Here is a 19,274-nt window from a genome sequence, read left to right on the forward strand (position 1 = left end):
TATTTTTTTTAATTAGTGTGCCGTCAACAATATTAAGATTTTAACAATATCTACTTTTTCAGACATCAATTAATATATATCCACATGGTAACTCACTGTATGAATCCATGTACACATGTGCACACACACACACACAATCACCCCAACACGGCTCTTTCAGTCTACTCTCCATTACGATGATTATTACCCTAACCACAATCCCAACCCTAATCCTAATCCCAACCCTAATCCTAATCCCAACCCTAATCCTAATCCCAACCCTAATCCCAACCCTAACCACAATCCAATTCGGGCAGGGGGGGTTAAAAATGGGAGATATATATATATATATATATATATATACATATATATACATATATATATATATATATATATATATATATATATATACAGTCATGGCCAAAAGTATTGACACCCCTGCAATTCTGTCAGATAATACTCAGTTTCTTCCTGAAAATGATTGCAAACACAAATTCTTTAGTATTATTATCTTCATTTAATTTGTCTTAAATGAAAAAACACAAAAAGAATTGTCCTAAAGCCAAATTGGATATAATTCCACACCAAACTTAAAAAAGAGGGTGGACAAAAGTATTGGCACTGTTCGAAAAATCATGTGATGCTTCTCTAATTTGTGTAATTAACAGCACCTGTAACTTACCTGTGGCACCTAACAGGTGTTGGCAATAACTAAATCACACTTGCAGCCAGTTGAGATGGATTAAAGTTGACTCAACCTCTGTCCTGTGTCCTTGTGTGTACCACATTGAGCATGGAGAAAAGAAAGAAGACCAAAGAACTGTCTGAGGACTTGAGAAACCAAATTGTGAGGAAGCATGAGCAATCTCAGGGCTACAAGTCCATCTCCAAAGACCTGAATGTTCCTGTCTACCGTGCGCAGTGTCATCAAGAAGTTTAAAGCCCATGGCACTGTGGCTAACCTCCCTAGATGTGGCCGGAAAAGAAAAATGGACAAGAGATTTCAACGCAAGATTGTGCGGATGTTGGATAAAGAACCTCCACTAACATCCAAACAAGTTCAAGCTGCCCTGCAGTCCGAGGGTACAACGGTGTCAACCTGTACTATCCGTCGGCATCTGAATGAAAAGGGACTGTATGGTAGGAGACCCAGGAAGACTCCACTTCTTACCCCGAGACATAAAAAAGCCAGGCTGGAGTTTGCCAAAACTTACCTGAAAAAGCCTAAAACATTTTGGAAGAATGTTCTCTGGTCAGATGAGACAAAAGTAGAGCTTTTAGGGCAAAAGCATCAACATAGAGTTTACAGGAGAAAAAAGAGGCATTCAAAGAAAAGTACATGGTCCCTACAGTCAAACATGGAGGAGGTTCCCTGATGTTTTGGGGTTGCTTTGCTGCCTCTGGCACTGGACTGCTTGACCGTGTGCATGGCATTATGAAGTCAGAAGACTAACAACAAATTTTGCAGCATAATTTAGAGCCCAGTGTGAGAAAGCTGGGTCTACCTCAGAGGTCATGGGTCTTCCAGCAGGACAATAACCCAAAACACACTTCAAAAAGCACTAGAAAATGGTTTGAGAGGAAGCACTGGAGACTTCTAAGGTGGCTAGCAATGAGTCCAGACCTGAATCCCATAGAACACTTGTGGAGAGGTCTAAAAATGGCAGTTTGGAGAAGGCACCCTTCAAATATCAGGGACATGGAGTAGTTTGCCAAAGAAGAATGGTCTAAAATTCCAGCAGAGCATTGTAAGAAACTCATTGATGGTTACCGGAAGCGGTTGGTCGCAGTTATTTTGGCTAAAGGTTGTGCAATCAAGTATTAGGCTGAGGGTGCCAATACTTTTGTCCGGCCCATTTTTGGAGTTTAGTGTGAAATGATCAATGTTTTGCTTTTTGCTTCATTCTATTTTGTGTTTTTTCATTTAAGACAAATTAAATGAAGATAATAATACCAAAGAATTTGTGTTTGCAATCATTCTCAGGAAGAAACTGAATATTATCTGACAGAATTGCAGGGGTGTCAATACTTTTGGCCATGACTGTGTATATATATATATATATATATATATATATATATATATATATATATATATATATATATATATTTAATTTTGTTTTTAATATTTTTATTGGGCAGGGGGGGTTAAAAATGAGAGAGAGATAGATATATATATATATATATATATATATATATATATATAATCTCTATTTTTTTTTTACATTTTTATTGGGCAGGGAGGGGTAAAAAATGGGTAATATATATATATTTTTTTAAAATATTTTTATTGGGCGGGGGAGTTAAAAATATGGAATATATATTTTTCATGCAGGGTGGGGGTTAAAAATGGGATGTATATGTGTGTGTGTGTATATATGTATGTATATATATATATATATGTATATATATATATATATATATATATATATATATATATATATATATGTATATGTATATATATATATAATAATATTATTTTTTTGGGCAGAGGGTTAAAAATAGGGAATGAATATATTTTATTTCAGTTTTTATTTTAGGGGGGGAATTTATTGAAATAAATACAACATTTTTTGTAAATATATTTTATTTTTTCAACAACAAAAAAAAAACAACACATGCTGGCTGCACTACGCAGGCGCCCTGGCTAACCTGAGATGAACTAATTGGCGTGGGAAAAATTCTCATGCTCATGAGTTCACCTCAGGTGAACCTGGGAGTCCGCGCATGCGCACACCGCACTGCCCGAGTTCACCCGAGCAGCGCGAGCTGCCTTCGGGTGAACTCGGTATGCAATGAACCAGGCCACTTTACGGCCCCGTTCATTGTAGTGGCGTCAGTGGTTTAGAGCGGCCACATGTTATATGGCTGCTCTAAACTTTAGATCTTCGTGGGACACTCGTTTTTATGGGATTCTGCGGAGGGTAGGTATGTTTGTGGTTTGTTTTTTTTATATTTTTATTTAGGTTGAGCATGGTCTTCGGGGAATTAGCAGAAGAGGTGAATACGGGTTTTTTATTTTATTTTTTTTTAGGTGGCGACGTCGGGGACAGGTAATTATAATTTTTTTCCACAGGTAACCACTGGCCACCAATGAAAAAAAATTATTGGACACGTTTATAATTTAAAAAAATATATATATTAAAAAATAAGGGGACCGGGCCATGAAAAATGAAGGAGGCCGGGCCATGAAAAGCTATTATATATATTTATTTCGCTATAGGGGAATATTTTTTTGATGGCCGGGGGGGTGTGCTGGGGCGTGTGGGGGTGTGGTGGGGCGTGGGGGGGGCTTGGCTGAGAATTTTTTTTTATAAAGCAGGAACAGCTCGATGGGAAATGCTGCTCCCATCGTGCTGAGCCTGCTGGCGCTAATGAACGCGGAACAGACATAGGCCGATGGGAGTAGTTGTCCTATCGGCCTATGGCAGACAGCACACAGACGCCGCGCACACACCACATATACACTGCACACCCGACACACACACACAGACACTTACCACACTTATGAGGAGGCCCACATCCAGGTCCATCCTGCGGTACCATGCCATATCGGCAGCCATGATCCAGGAAGACAGGAATTATGGAATTTTTTCTTGTCTTCCTGGATTATGGGATGCTCATGGGATGGCATTATGGGATGGGCCGATGTCACTTCCTGTAGTGTGCGTTTTGAAATGCTTGAAAAATCGCAAGTGTTTGTTACATTTGCGATTTTCAAGCGTCTCAATACATATCTATGTAGGCGGAATCGCATGCGATTCCGCAAATTAATGAACATGCTGCGATTTTTACCGCTTAGCGATACCGCAGCGGTAAAAATCGCTACATTAGCACAACATATGCGTTTTCCATTTACAATATATAGAATGCTTTTTTTAAGCGTTTCCGCGGCAAAATCGCGCGTTTAAAATCGCCACGGAAACGCTTGAAAATCGCATCGTGGGCACATAGCCTTAATATGTGGTGTATTATTTAACCTTTACATAGCCCAGAATAAACATCATGGCCATTTCTTCCAATAAATTGTAGTCTGGTGTATTATTTTAATATTATGAATGGACTTTGTGTTGCCATGTCTTTTACTTCCTCCCCTGCCCGGGAGATGTGGTATCCAGGCATTCCAGTATTTTACACTGTTCCCAATGTCCATTGTTTTGGAGACTTGTTATGCCATTTAAATTATGTTGTCTTTTTTATTATTAGTAATGTTCTTGAGACAGTTGTGGTTTTATCTTTTATGAAATTTTTCCATACAACTTGCCTTTATATAATGTAAAAACCAACATTATTGATATTTAATGAACACTTTAACTGGTATTCTTATGTGGGACAATATAGCTCCTATGCATTTAGTCAGTATTATTGCATATACCAATGCATTGTAGTTAAAGCTTGTGGACATGAATGCGGATGGGTGATTGCTGTTTGTTACATAAGATATGGATGAATTTTCAGAGCATAAGTACAGTTCAATCTCTGCAAGACTTGCGCTGCAAATTAGTCTTGCAGAGGATAAATCAGTAAGTCATTAAACTATTTGATAGGGGAGGAAATGTAGTAACGGTTAATAAAAAATCATGTTCTATGATGACCTCTTCATAGATGAGCAGTAATTTAGAGATTTTTATATAAAGAGGTAGTGTATATAAAAAGTAGTAGATATTTAAGGCTTCAAAAGTTTCCCTAAATCTCAACTGTATGGGGGAAATATATGTGATAAAATATATGCCAACCTGTTCCTGTGCTGTTTTATAGACACAATGATATTCTCTGATCTTCTGCCAGCTTGTTCTTGATTACATTAATGTATGGTAAACATTTTTATAAACCTTTTACGCATAAGGCCAAACAACTTGGGGATTGTGATAGTAAGACCATGCTCTGATTAGATGCATAATATTCTCTAATCGTTTAGCAGCTTACTATTTTTAAGTTTTGTTGAATAAAACAGATGACATTTTAATTCTGTAGTATAACTTATATTGCAATGAATGTTTTTTAGAGGATAATTCTTTAATCTTTTAATCGCAAGGAAAAATGGTATATAAAAACCTTGTGCACTAGTTATCATTAGAGATCTGTTAGTAGTTAATCATTGAATAATTTGAATTAAAATGAAAATGTACTCAGTCTGTCTACAGTTTCATTTTTAACTTGTCAAAGCACAAGTAATTTCCAATCTCTGCAAGACTTGTGCTGTAAATTTGCCTTGCAGAGGATAAATCTGTTAGTCATTAAACTATTTGATAAGGGATAAAATATTGTATTAATGGATGATAAAAAATTGTATTCTAAGAGTTATTTATGGTGACATCCTAGTTTTAAATGATCAGAAAACTTTGTATAAGGGGTTGTTTAAATAATAAAAAGTTATTTAGGATTTAAAAATGAATCTAAAACTCCACCTTTCATGGCCACTCAGCTGTATGCGGGAAATCTATGTGCAGAAATACTATATAGGCTCTGAAATATATGCCAACCTGTTCCTGTGCTGGCTTAACCCCTTCACTACCAAGGGTGGTTTGCACGTTAACTACCGGGCCAATTTTTACAATTCTGACCACTGTACCTTTATGAGGTCATAACTCTGGAACGCTTTCATGGATCCTGGTGATTCTGACATTGTTTTCTCGTGACATATTGTACTTCATGTTAGTGGTAAAATTGCATTCAAATAACTTGCGTTTATTTGTGAAAAAAACGGAAATTTGGCGAAAATTTTGAAAATTTCGCAATTTTCCAACTTTGAATTTTTATGCCCTTAAATCACAGCGATACGGCACACAAAAAACTTAATACATAACATTTCCCACATGTTTACTTTACATCAGCACAATTTTGCAACCAAAATTTTTTTTTGCTAGGAAGTTATAAGGGTTAAAAATTGACCAGCGATTTCTCATTTTTGCAACACCATTTTATTTTTAGGGACCACTTCACATTTGAAGCCACTTTGAGGGGTCTATATGATAGAAAATACCCAAAAGTGACACCATTCTAAAAACTGCACCCCTCAAGGTGCTTAAAACCACATTCAAGAAGTTTATTAACCCTTTAGGTGCGTCACAGGAATTTTTTGAATATTAAAAAAAAAATGAACATTTAACTTTTTTTCACAAAAAAAATACTTCAGGTTCAATTTTCTTTATTTTACCAAGGGTAACAGGAGAAATTGGACTGCAAAAGTTATTGTGCAATTTGTCCTGACTACGCTGATACCTGATATGTGGGGGGGAACCACTGTTTCGGCGCATGGCAGAGCTCAGAATGGAAGGAGCGCCGTTTGACTTTTTCAATGCAAAATTGGCTGGAATTCAGATCGGACGCCATGTCACGTTTGGCGAGCCCCTGATGTACCTAAACAGTGGAAACCCCCCCAAGTGACCCCATTTTGGAAACTAGACCCCCCAAGGAACTTATCTAGATATGTGGTGAGAACTTTGAACCCACAAGGGCTTCACAGAAGTTTATAACGTACAGCGGTACAATTAAAAAATCATATTTTTTCCACAAAAATGATCTTTTCACCCACAATTTTTATTTTTCCAAGGGTAACAGGACCCTAAAAGTTATTGTGCAATTTGTCCTGAGTACGCTGATACCCCATATGTGGGTGTAAATGACTATTTGGGCGCATAGCAGAGCTCGGAAGGGAAGCAGCGCCATTTGACGTTTTTGGCTAGAATTGAGATCGGACACCATGTCGCGATTGGAAAACCCCTGATGTACCAAAACAGTGGAAACCCCCCACAAATGACACCATTTTGGAATCTAGACCCCCCAAGGAACTTATCTAGATGTGTGGTGAGAACTTTGAACCCCCAAGGGCTTCACAGAAGTTTATAACGTACAGCAGTACAATTAAAAAATCATATTTTTTCCACAAAAATGATCTTTTCACCCTCAATTCTTATTTTTCCAAAAGTAACAGGACCCTAAAAGATATTGTGCAATTTATCCTGAGTACGCTGATACCCCACATGTGGGTGTAAACCACTATTTGGGCGTATGGCAGAGCTCGGAAGGGAAGCAGCGCCATTTGACGTTTTTGGCTGGAATTGAGATCGGACACCATGTCGCATTAGGAAAGCCCCTGATGTACCAAAACAGTAGAAACCCCCCACAAATGACACCATTTTGGAAACTAGACCCCTCAAGGAACTTATCTAGATGTGTGGTGAGCACTTTGAACCCCCCAGTGCTTCACTGAAGTTTATAACGTCCGGGCGTGAAAATAAAAAAATCGTATTTTTTCCACAAACATGATCTTTTAGTCCCCATTTTTTTATTTTCCCAAGGGTAACAGGAGAAATTGGACCCCAAAAGTTGTTGTCCAATTTGTGCTGAGTACGCTGATACCTCATATGTGGGAGAAAACTACTGTATGGGCACACGTCAGGGCTCGGAAGGGAAGTAGTGACGTTTTGGAATGCAGACTTTGATGGAATGATCTGCGGGTGTCATGTTGCGTTTGGAGAGCCCCTGATGTACCTAAACAGTGGAAACCCCCCACAAGTGACCCCATTTTGGAAACTAGACCCCCTAATGAACTTATCTAGATGTGTGGTGAGCACTTTGAACCCCCCAGTGCTTCACAGAAGTTTATAACGACCGGGCGTGAAAATAAAAAAATCGTATTTTTTCCACAAACATGATCTTTTAGTCCCCATTTTTTTATTTTCCCAAGGGTAACAGGAGAAATTGGACCCCAAAAGTTGTTGTCCAATTTGTCCTGAGTACGCTGATACCTCATATGTGGGAGAAAACTACTGTATGGGCACACGTCGGGGCTCGGAAGGGAAGTAGTGACGTTTTGGAATGCAGACTTTGATGGAATGGTCTGCGGGTGTCATGTTGCGTTTGGAGAGCCCCTGATGTACCTAAACAGTGGAAACCCCCCACAAGTGACCCCATTTTGGAAACTAGACCCCCTAATGAACTTATCTAGATGTGTGGTGAGCACTTTGAACCCCCCAGTGCTTCACAGAAGTTTATAACGACCGGGCGTGAAAATAAAAAAATCGTATTTTTTCCACAAACATGATCTTTTAGTCCCCATTTTTTTATTTTCCCAAGGGTAACAGGAGAAATTGGACCCCAAAAGTTGTTGTCCAATTTGTCCTGAGTACGCTGATACCTCATATGTGGGAGAAAACTACTGTATGGGCACACGTCGGGGCTCGGAAGGGAAGTAGTGACGTTTTGGAATGCAGACTTTGATGGAATGGTCTGCGGGTGTCATGTTGCGTTTGGAGAGCCCCTGATGTACCTAAACAGTGGAAACCCCCCACAAGTGACCCCATTTTGGAAACTAGACCCCCTAATGAACTTATCTAGATGTGTGGTGAGCACTTTGAACCCCCCAGTGCTTCACAGAAGTTTATAACGACCGGGCGTGAAAATAAAAATATCGTATTTTTTCAACAAACATCATCTTTTAGTCCCCATTTTTTTTATTTTCCCAAGGGTAACAGGAGAAATTGGACCCCAAAAGTTGTTGTCCAATTTGTCCTGAGTACGCTGATATCTCATATGTGGGAGAAAACTACTGTATGGGCACACGTCGGGGCTCGGAAGGGAAGTAGTGACGTTTTGGAATGCAGACTTTGATGGATTGGTATGCGGGTGTCATGTGCATTTGGAGAGCCCCTGATGTACCTAAACTATTGAAACTCCCCACAAGTGACCCCATTTTGGAAACTAGACCCCCCACGGAGCTTATCTAGATGTGTGGAGAGCACTTTGAACCCCCAAGTGCTTCACAGAAGTTTATAACGCCTGGGCGTGAAAATAAAAAAAACATTTTTTTCCGCAAAATTATATTTTTGCCCCCAATTTTTTATTTTCCTAAGGGTAACAGGAGAAATTGGACCCCAAAAGTTGTTGTCCAATTTGTCCTGAGTACGCTGATATCTCATATGTGGGAGAAAACTACTGTATGGGCACACGTCGGGGCTCGGAAGGGAAGTAGTGACGTTTTGGAATGCAGACTTTGATGGATTGGTATGCGGGTGTCATGTGCATTTGGAGAGCCCCTGATGTACCTAAACTATTGAAACTCCCCACAAGTGACCCCATTTTGGAAACTAGACCCCCCACGGAGCTTATCTAGATGTGTGGAGAGCACTTTGAACCCCCAAGTGCTTCACAGAAGTTTATAACGCCTGGGCGTGAAAATAAAAAAAACATTTTTTTCCGCAAAATTATATTTTTGCCCCCAATTTTTTATTTTCCTAAGGGTAACAGGAGAAATTGGACCCCAAAAGTTGTTTTGTAATTTGTCCTGAGTAGGCTGATACCCTACATGTGGGGGTAAAACACTGTTTGGGCACATGGCAGAGCTTGGAAGGGAAGGAGCACCATTTGACTTTTTCAACGCAGAATTGGCTGGAATTGAGATCAGACGCCATGTTGCCTTTGGAGAGCACCTGATGTGCCCAAACAGTGGAAACCCCCAATTATAACTCCAACCCTAACCTCAACACACCCCTAACCCTAATCTGAGCCCTATCCCTAACCCTAGCCCTAACCCTAACCCTAGCCTTAACCCTAGCCCTAACCCTAGCCCTAACCCTAGCCCTAACCCTAGCCCTAACCCTAGCCCTAACCCTAGCCCTAACCCTACCCTAACCCTAGCGGGAAAATGGAAATAAATACATTTTCTTTTAGTTTTATTATTTTTCCCTAACTAAGGGGGTGATAACGGGGGGTTTGATTTACTATTTATGGCGGTTTTTATGTTTGGCGGCTGTCGCACGCTAAAAGACACTTTTTATTGTAAAAATAGTTTTTGCATCACCACATATTGTGAGCTATAATTTTTCCATATTTTGACCCACCGAGTCATGTGAGGTCTTATTTTTTGCGGGACGAGTTGTCGTTTTTATTGGTACCATTTTCGGGCACATGACATTTTTTGATCGCTTTTTATTCCGATTTTTGGGATGCAGAATGAACAAAAACCAGCTTTTCATGAATTTCTTTTGGGGGGTGCGTTTACACCGTTCCGCGTGCGGTAAAATTAATAACGCGTTTTTATTCTTCAGGTCAGTACGGTTACAGCGATACCTCATTTAGGTCTTTTTTTATGTTTTGTCGGTTTTTTGCAATGAAAACAATTTTATATAAAAAATAATTATTTTTGTATCGCTTTATTCTGCGAGCTATAACTTTTTTATTTTTTTGCGGATGATGCTGTATGGTGGCTCGTTTTTTGCGGGACAAGATGACGTTTTCAGCGGTACCATGGATATTTATATGCGTCTTTTTGATCGCGCGTTATTACACTTTTTGTTCGGTGGTATGATAATAAATCATTATTTTTTGCTTCGTTTTTTATTTTTATTTTTTAAGGGGTTCGCTAAAGGGGTTAACTAATGGGACAGTTTTATAGGGCAGGTCATTACGGACGCGGCGATACCAAATATGTGTACTTTTATTGTTTTGTTTTTTTTTTATTTTCAAAAAATGGATTTATTGGGGAATATTTTTTTTTTTTTTAACTAATTTATTTAGCGATTTTTTTTAAATTATTTTTAACACTTTTTTTTTTTTTTTTTTTACTTTATTACCTTGTCCCAGGTGGGACATCACTGTCCTGTGACAGATCGCTGATCTGTCACATCACAGATCACTGTGACAGATCAGCGATCTGTCACAGGCACTGCTGCAGACTTCCTCATGCCTGCGCTTTGCAGGCACTGAGGAAGCCAGCTTCCTCAGGCCCCCGAAGGCCCCCGTCGCCATCTTGGATTCGGGGGCCTGGAGGAAGGGAGTCCCCCGCAGCAGCGCTGCACATTGCGCTGCCGTGGGGGGCTCAGGGAAGCAAGGAGGGAGCCCCCTCCCTGCCGATGCTTCCCTTTAACCCCCGGTACACCGCGATCGCGTTTGATCGCGGTGTGCAAGGGGTTAACGTGTCGGGGGCGGTCCGTGACCGCCCCTGACACATTGTGCCGGGTGTCAGCTATGATAATTAGCTGACACTCGGCCGCGATCAGCGGCGCTCACCACGTGGGCGCCGCTGATCGCGATGACGTAATATTCCGTCCATGGTAATTAGGTCCATGGACACATGGACGGAATATTACGTCAATTGTAGGTAAGGGGTTAAAGACACAATGATATTCTCTGATCTTATGCCAGCTTGCCCTTAACTATATTAGTTGGTGTGTGGTAAACATGAAATTTTAAGTTTAATGCCGAACAACTTGTGGATTGTGCTAGTAAGACCATGCTCTGATTAGATGCATAATATTTTCTGATCGTTAGGTTACAATTTTTAAGTCTTGAGCAGATACATAGATGACATTTTAATTCTAACTTTTGCACAACTTATCTTATGTTGTGTAAAAAATCAAGTTTAACATTTTATGAAGTTACGAGATGGAGGCCCAATGCTATCACGGTCAGAAAGAGACAATTTTTAAAATGAACTTTCGTTCGTGGGAAAACCCCTTTAATCTGACTGGCTTCCTCTGCCTGTAGACACGTCACGCATCTGCCGCCGGGATCAGCTGAATGATTCACAGCGCCTCCACTGAACTCGCGCAGGCGCAGTGCGACGGTGTTATTTTATTTTTTAAATTGTCAAATAACAAGTACTTTCCAATCTCTGCAAGACTTGTGCTGCAAATTTGTATTGCAGAGGATAAATCTGTTAGTCATTAAACTATTTGATAAGGGATAAAATATTGTATTAATGGATGATAAAAAATTGTATTCTAAGAGAGTTATTTATGGTGACATCCTAGTTTTAAATGATCAGAGAAGTTTGTATAAGGGGTTGTTTAAATAATAAAAAGTTATTTAAGGATTTAAAAATGAATCTAAAACTCCAATTTTCATGGCCACTCGGCTGTATGAGGGAAATCTATGTGCAGAAATACTATATAGGCTCTGAAATATATGCCAACCTGTGTTAAAGAAGGGGTTAATTTCTGTTTGTAATATAATACTAGAAAATAGTATTGTGCAAGGATGACCTTTTATCCAGTTATCAGTCTACGTGCAGATTTTTTTATTGCCTGATAATTCTGCATAGATTCCCAGATATTGGTCCAGAACCTATTGTTGCTTCCAAAATTCTGTAACTCAGTCCAAATTCTCTTAAGAACTTCAACTTTTGAACCGGGTCACACTGACATATGAAAAGTTATGGAATGTTCCCCCACATTTTATTGTGTAGTCTATCTAGTGTCTCAGGATGTGTTTGACAACCAATTGTATAACTCATATTTCTGCCAGATTATTTTGTAACTTCCCTTATTATTTTGCCAATTGTTATGTAATCTTATTTTCTGTGATCTTGCTCTATAAAAGATCATGCTGTCAATAAACTTTACAGACTATTTGGAAAGGCAACGAGCAGTCTGTCTCTCTGATTATGCTTCATTGCATGGGTACCCATAAGATACAATATACCTGGGGAGACATAGAAATCCCTTCTCCGACAACATGGAGGCCCCAGCGAGATATAATATTCCCCTTCGACTTTCATCTCAGACTGAACAATTGACCACCTCTCTCCTGAACAGAAAAACAGATCCCGGGTAAGGCCGGTTTCACATTAGCGCATTTTCAACGCGCGCACGGCCGGGGGTAGCTCCGCCCCCGATCCGGCTCTCTGCCCGGCGTGCCCGCCCCTTCCTTGTAGCGCCGCCTCCTAGCGGACAGCGGCGCCTGCGATCGGCGCACCCTATCTTTAGCATAGGGTGCGCAGGCCGTGCGCTAGTTGCGCTTTGACCTGCGCTGCGCACTTTTGACGGTGCGCCGTGCGCGCCAAAATCCGAAAAGTTTGATTTTGGCGCGCACGGCGCACCGTCAAAAGTGCGCAGCGCAGGTCAAAGCGCAACTAGCGCACGGCCTGCGCACGATCGGCGCACCCTATGCTAAAGATAGGGTGCGCCGATCGCAGGCGCCGCTGTCCGCTAGGAGGCGGCGCTACAAGGAAGGGGCGGGCACGCCGGGCAGAGAGCCGGATCGGGGGCGGAGCTACCCCCGGCCGTGCGCGCGTTGAAAATGCGCTAATGTGAAACCGGCCTAAGTGAGTAGATTTGTTACTCACACAGTTTTCTCTCCGGGAAAAGAGGCTTTCTGGAGTCAGTCTGTGGGGATTTCTAACGTGAAAAGCACTCGGGTAAAAAAAAAAAAAGGTATATATATTTTTTTTTATCTCTTGTTTGATTTTTTTTAAGTGCTGTTAACAATTGCTTTGTTTCATGATGAAGTGCGATGATTTTCCATTTATTTTGTCTATCTATAACAAGGGTTCCAGTCTCTCTGTAATGATGTCAGTGTTTGCTAATACTGTAAATATTGCAATCAAATTGTCTTGATCCTGCGCTGCTATACGTATTTTATGTTTGTTCTAACTTTTATTCTTCCTTTGTTTGTTGATGCCTTGTCAGATGTTAATTGATAAGTAGTACTGATAGTGCTGTGCTGAACTGATCTGATTATACAACGGTCCTGATATACTGCAGAATCTGTGTTGTGGGGTGCTAAGCTTTGGTGTTGATGTATGGAGACTAAATGATGCGTGCTCAGTGTATAAATAGCCTTTTTATTACTCAAAGCAGTGAGTAAGATAAAACTCTCCGGTTAGTTGCTACCTGAAAAAAAAAAAACAACTTATAGGAAGGTCCCGGGTGGGAGTTTGTACTGAAGATGGAAAATCACGTGAAGACAATCTATGGGAATGTAAATGTTTTTTGTATGCAACCCGGTACTTAGATAGGATGCTAATTAGAGGATATAGTGAACCAAGCAAGAGTTTCTACAAATAGATGTGATTTATGTTTTTGTCCATTGGCACTAGAGCAATTTTGATAAGATGTGGGGAGCGATAGAGTACAGAAGTACTGCGTGTATGGATGTGATTGAAATGTCAGCGCGGTGGCTCAGTGGTTAGCACTGCATCCTTGCAACGCTGGAGTCCTGGGTTCGAATCCCACCAAGGACGACATCTGCAAGGAGTTTGTATGTTCTCCCCATGTTTGCGTGGGTTTCCTCCGGGTACTCCGATTTCCTCCCACATTTTAAAGACATACTGATACGGAATTTAGATTGTTAGCCCCATCGGGGATAGCGATGATAATGTGTGCAAACTGCACTGCGGAATATGTTAGCGTTATATAAAAATTATTATTATTATTATTGTCAGACAAATGCTTACCATGTGTGTACCATATGCTGTGTTCAGTTCACCAGTCTAGGCGCAGAGTATATTCTTGTCATATGCATTGTTTAAAAGCTGGGTAGACATTGGACTCTAGAAGGTATATGCCAAGGTGGCAAGATAATATCACGCACGAATATTGTCTTATTGAACTCGGAGTGGATTCAGGAATAGACCTTGCATATTCAAAGTCTAGTGAGGAATCAGATCCTCAGATCCAGATGTATGAGGAGTATATAGCGCATGTGTTTGGAACTGTGTTGTTTATAGTAATCTTTCTAATTGTTTGGGAGAGTGTGTATCAGCATCAGGATAGAACAGAGATGCGCTTCAGGTTATTGCTTTGATAGTAGGATTGCTGGCTATTATAGTAGACCAGTGGGATCCCGCTATTACATAACAGGGCTGAAGATAGGGGTCACTACCTTTGACAACTGTTATGATGCTAGGCACACCGGGTCAGGACAGACTACGGATCCGAGATGAAAGATAAAGGACTTGGGCAGGATTATAAAGCAATTAACGATGCCGCTGACAATTCTTGAAAAGGCAGGAGTGCCAAGGAATGGATGTTTGGATGCTGAGAGATATGACGAGTGTTTAAGTAAGGAGCATGCTGTATGGATTGGGAAAATATGACTGGTGTGCAAGTTGCAGCGTGGATCAGAACCTCTGAATGATATGGTCTGTTTTAAATACTAAGAATGATGAAGTTAGAATGAGAGAATGTATGGAAGGCAATCCACAGTGTCTCCACACACAGGCTGATCCCCCTTCACAAGGTCAGTCTGTGTTTCCACCGCTCCCCCCGCCCCTGTAAGAGCAGGGGCTGAGACTAGCCCCTCTTTTTGAAAGCAGCCCAAAGAAGGACGAAGCTGCGCAGACTTGAGATCTCTTTTGTGTCTGCAGCCTCAACCTCTGTACAATTCCTACGGAGGAGAGAAATGAGGAAACATTTTACTTGCAGAAAACTCTTGCACCTCATAACTATGATTTGAAAAACACTAGAGAAGCTAGATTTCTAAAAATATGTTTCTCACAGGATTGAAAGAAGATCTAAGCATAGAAGTCATGAAAGTACGGCCAGAATGTATATACAATCCCTTCCCATGTTTAGGGGGCTAGAGGACCAGATTAACAATAGGAAAGTAAAGAAGCAGCAGAAGTCAACTCCTGTTATGGTGAATATACCTCCGGATGCATTTAATAATGCTGTGAAAACTGTGGTGCAGGCGGCAGGTATACATCACAGGGGAGAGAAGAAAAGGAAAGATGAGATATCAGACCCAGAGAAGTTTAAATAATACCGGTTCCCCAACAGGATGATCCAATCACTATCATCACAATTAAAACTTCCTCATGGGAAACAATTAAAATGCCTGATACGGGGGCGAGCTGTACTATTATATAAGAAAAAGGATATGCCATAACGATTCAGGACAGGAGGAACAGTATATTGCATGAAACAGAACCCACAAATGTGTGAATAGCATGTACCACAGACTTGTGTGCCCAATTGCTAGTCTTAGATAAATGTCCTCTAAGCTTGACAGGTGCTGATATCCTGAGTGCTATGAATGTAGTTTTTTTAATTAAGTTTGGAAGAAAGGCATTACTGTTACAGGCCCGTTATCTGAATCAACCCTCTCTATTATGATGTTGCTAATTTAGCTAGATGACGAGAAAAACTGTAACTGACCAAAATGAGGACATTTGGCAAATGTTCGAGCAGGTACCACCTGCAATATGGTTAAAGGATAAGACAGACGTTGGTTTAGGATAATACCAGTATCCATCAAATTGAAACCAGGAATTGTACTAGTGCATATTAGACGATATCCCCTGAGCAGAGAGAAAACAGGTATGTCTAATGGAAACAGCTTCCTTGTTAATATTTTTGTACCATGAAGTATGTAAGGTGTCAAGAGGTAACTGCCAATAGCAAAGGAAAAGGTTGTTTTCTTAGGTCATTGCATTTCACCTCAGCTTAAACACATAGTCATATGTTAAAGTTTGGGCACCCCTATTAATGTTAACCTTTTTTCTTTATAACAATTTTGGTTTTTGCAACAGCTATTTCAGTTTCATATATCTAACAACTGATGGACTCAGTTATATTTCTGGATTCAAATGAGGTTTATTGTACTAACAGAAAATGTGCAATCTGCATTTAAACAAAATTTGACCGGTGCAAAAGTATGGGCACCTCAACATAAAAGTGACATTAATATTTCGTAGATCCTCCTTTTGCAAAAATAACAGCCTCTAGTCGCTTCCTGTAGCTATTAATGAGTTCCTGGATCCTGGATGAAGGTATTTGTGACCATTCCTGTTTACAAAACAATTCCAGTTCAGTTAAGTTTGATGGTAGCCGAGCATGGACAGCCCGCTTCAAATCATCCCACAGATGTTCAATGATATTCAGGTCTGGGGACTGGGATGGCCATTCCAGAACATTGTAATTGTTCCTCTGCATGAATGCCTGAGTAGATTTGGAGCGGTGTTTTGGATCATTGTCTTGCTGAAATATCCATCCCCTGCATAACTTCAACTTCGTCACTGATTCTTGCACATTATTGTCAAGAATCTGCTGATACTGAGTTGAATCCATGCGACCCTCATCTTTATCAAGATTCCCGGTGCCGGCATTGGCCACACAGCCCCAAAGCATGATGGAACCTCCACCAAATTTTACTGTGGGTAGCAAGTGTTTTTCTTGGAATGCTGTGTTTTTTAGCCTCCATGCATAACGCCTTTTTGTATGACCAAACAACTCAATCTTTGTTTCATCAGTCCACAGGACCTTCTTCCAAAATGTAACTGGCTTGTCCAAATGTGCTTTTGCATACCTCAGGCGACTCTGTTTGTGGCGTGCTTGCAGAAACGGCTTCTTTCGCATCACTCCCATACAGCTTCTCCTTGTGCAAAGTGCGCTGTATTGTTGACCGATGCACAGTGACACCATCTGCAGCAAGATGATGCTGCAGGTCTTTGGAGGTGGTCTGTGGATTGTCCTTGACTGCTCTCACCATTCTTCTTCTCGGCCTTTCTGATATTTTTCTTGGCCTGCCACTTCTGGGCTTAACAAGAACTGTACCTGTGTTCTTCCATTTCCTTACTATGTTCCTCACAGTGGAAACTGACAGGTTAAATCTCTGAGACAACTTTTTGTATCCTTCCCCTGAAAAGCTATGTTGAATAATCTTTGTTTTCAGATCATTTGAGAGTTGTTTTGAGGAGCCCATGATGCCACTCTTCATAGGAGAATCAAATAGGAGAACTACTTGCAAGTGGCCACCTTAAATACCTTTTCTCATGATTTTATACACCTGGCTATGAAGTTCAAAGCTCAATGAGGTTGCAAAACCAATTTAGTGCTTCAGGAAGTCAGTAAAAAGTAGTTAGGAGTGCTCAAATCAAGAAAATGATAAGGGTGCCCATACTTTTGCACCGGTCAAATTTTGTTTAAATGCAGATTGCACATTTTCTGCTAGTACAATAAACCTCATTTGAATCCAGAAATATAACTGAGTCCATCAGTTATTAGATATATGAAACTGAAATAGCTGTTGCAAAAACCAAAATTGTTATAAAGAAAAAAGGTTAACATTAATAGGGGTGCCCAAACTTTAACATATGACTGTAACACCGGAAGAAAAAAGAAAAAGCCATAAGCCAAGCAATTGTGCTCACTTCCATCAGTACACTGATGACATTCCTGGGGCTGATCAGCTACTGTAGAGAATGGATTCCCTCTGCATCACAATTCCTGCAGCCTCTCTTTGATGTGCTGGCGATGTACAACAAGGGACAGACATACCAACTGACCCCGGAAGCAAAAGAGGGGTTCAAGAACCTGCAGGAAGCCATTCTCTCAGCCTCTGCTCTAGGAATCCCAAATTATGACCTCCCCTTCCATTTGTACTGTCATGAATGGGGGAAACATGCTTAGGGTATACTGTTTTGTTTTTTTTTTGTTTTTTTTTTTTAACATGGCTACTTGCCAATGTACAAGAGATACCAATCCCTAATGCAGATCCAGAGTTTTATGTAGATGTGTCACAGGTTTACCAAGATGAAGTACCCTTATACAGGTTATTCAATAGTTGATCAACATAAGGTGGTAAAAAGTGAAGCTTTACCTTCTAGGATGTCTGATCGGGAAGCTGAATTGAAAGCACTCGCTGAGGCATGTATAATGGCAGAGCATTTACTGATAGTGCCACGCATTCGGCATTTTCCATGATTGCGGTCCCATATTGAAGATCAGAAAGTTTATTGGTTTTTCTCGTAAACCTATTAAAAATGCAGATTTGGTGGCTCAGCTTCTCAGGGCACTGGAGCTGCCTAAGAAAGTTGCTGTAGTGAAAGTGCAAGCTCGCACTAAGGAAGCCAAATAATAACCGAGCTGATGTTGCAGCCAAAGCCGTTGCTTTGTTTCCTCTTCCCGCAGAAATATACACTGTGCAAGTGTCAGGGGAGATGGATCTACAACTACTCCATAGCCTGCAAGATCAGGTCTCTGCACCGGAAGAAGAATGGCAAAAGCACTCGGGTGCTAAAGAGGAGAATGGATTGAGGAGAGCAGACAGTAAGTACTGCCTGCCCTTAGCACCGTTCTCCATTATGTGTGCCCTTCCTCATGGACTGACGCATCAGTCTAAGGACGCAATGGTAAGTGAGGTAAAAGCCAATTGGGTGGTTCTAGAATTCCATTATGCTGCTGCTCACTTCATATAGGGATGCGTAATCTGTGTATGCCTAAATGTGAAAAAAAAGTGCACCACCTGACCATTGTACCTGTTTCAGCTACCTCAAATTGATTTCATGCAGCTTCAAAAAGTAAGCATCTATGAATGTGTGTCAGTATACACCGACTAGGTGACATTTTTGATAGTATAACTGATTATATGAAACGGCTTATATTATTAATTAGTATTCTATAGTAAATAATTATCTCACAGTCTCAAGGAGGATTCTGTCAGGTAGTAGAACCTTTTATTGCCACTATATAGATTCTTCAGGACTAATGAGTTACCCCTGATAATAGAGCAAGCTGAAATAATAAAGGAACGGGGGTGTGAAAAAATAATTCACTCGATGATGATGATTTACTCCT

The 19,274-nt window shown here is 40.5% G+C and overlaps 1 protein-coding gene and 1 long non-coding RNA gene across 4 annotated transcripts in view; both read left to right on the forward strand.

Moving 5' to 3' along the window:
• Positions 1 to 19,274, forward strand: part of LOC141060510 (uncharacterized) — an 84,005-nt gene that overhangs the window by 58,901 nt on the left and 5,830 nt on the right. The window contains exon 1 of one of the 3 annotated variants that reach the window (XM_073556771.1): positions 13,054 to 16,016. The exons of the other annotated variants lie outside the window; for them this stretch is intronic. The gene's annotated coding sequence lies outside the window, so the exon portion shown is untranslated. Of the gene's footprint in view, positions 1 to 13,053; positions 16,017 to 19,274 lie in introns of those variants that run through there. 3 annotated transcript variants of the gene reach the window in all.
• LOC141060509 (uncharacterized) lies at positions 3,268 to 12,339 on the forward strand. The gene is made up of 2 exons (XR_012222714.1): positions 3,268 to 4,725; positions 11,083 to 12,339. It is a non-coding gene; the product is annotated as an uncharacterized lncRNA (long non-coding RNA).

The sequence above is a fragment of the Dendrobates tinctorius genome, unplaced genomic scaffold (assembly GCF_039654945.1).
Source record: "Dendrobates tinctorius isolate UK_male_01 unplaced genomic scaffold, ASM3965494v1 ptg000239l, whole genome shotgun sequence".
Classification (NCBI taxonomy): Eukaryota; Metazoa; Chordata; class Amphibia; order Anura; family Dendrobatidae; genus Dendrobates; species Dendrobates tinctorius.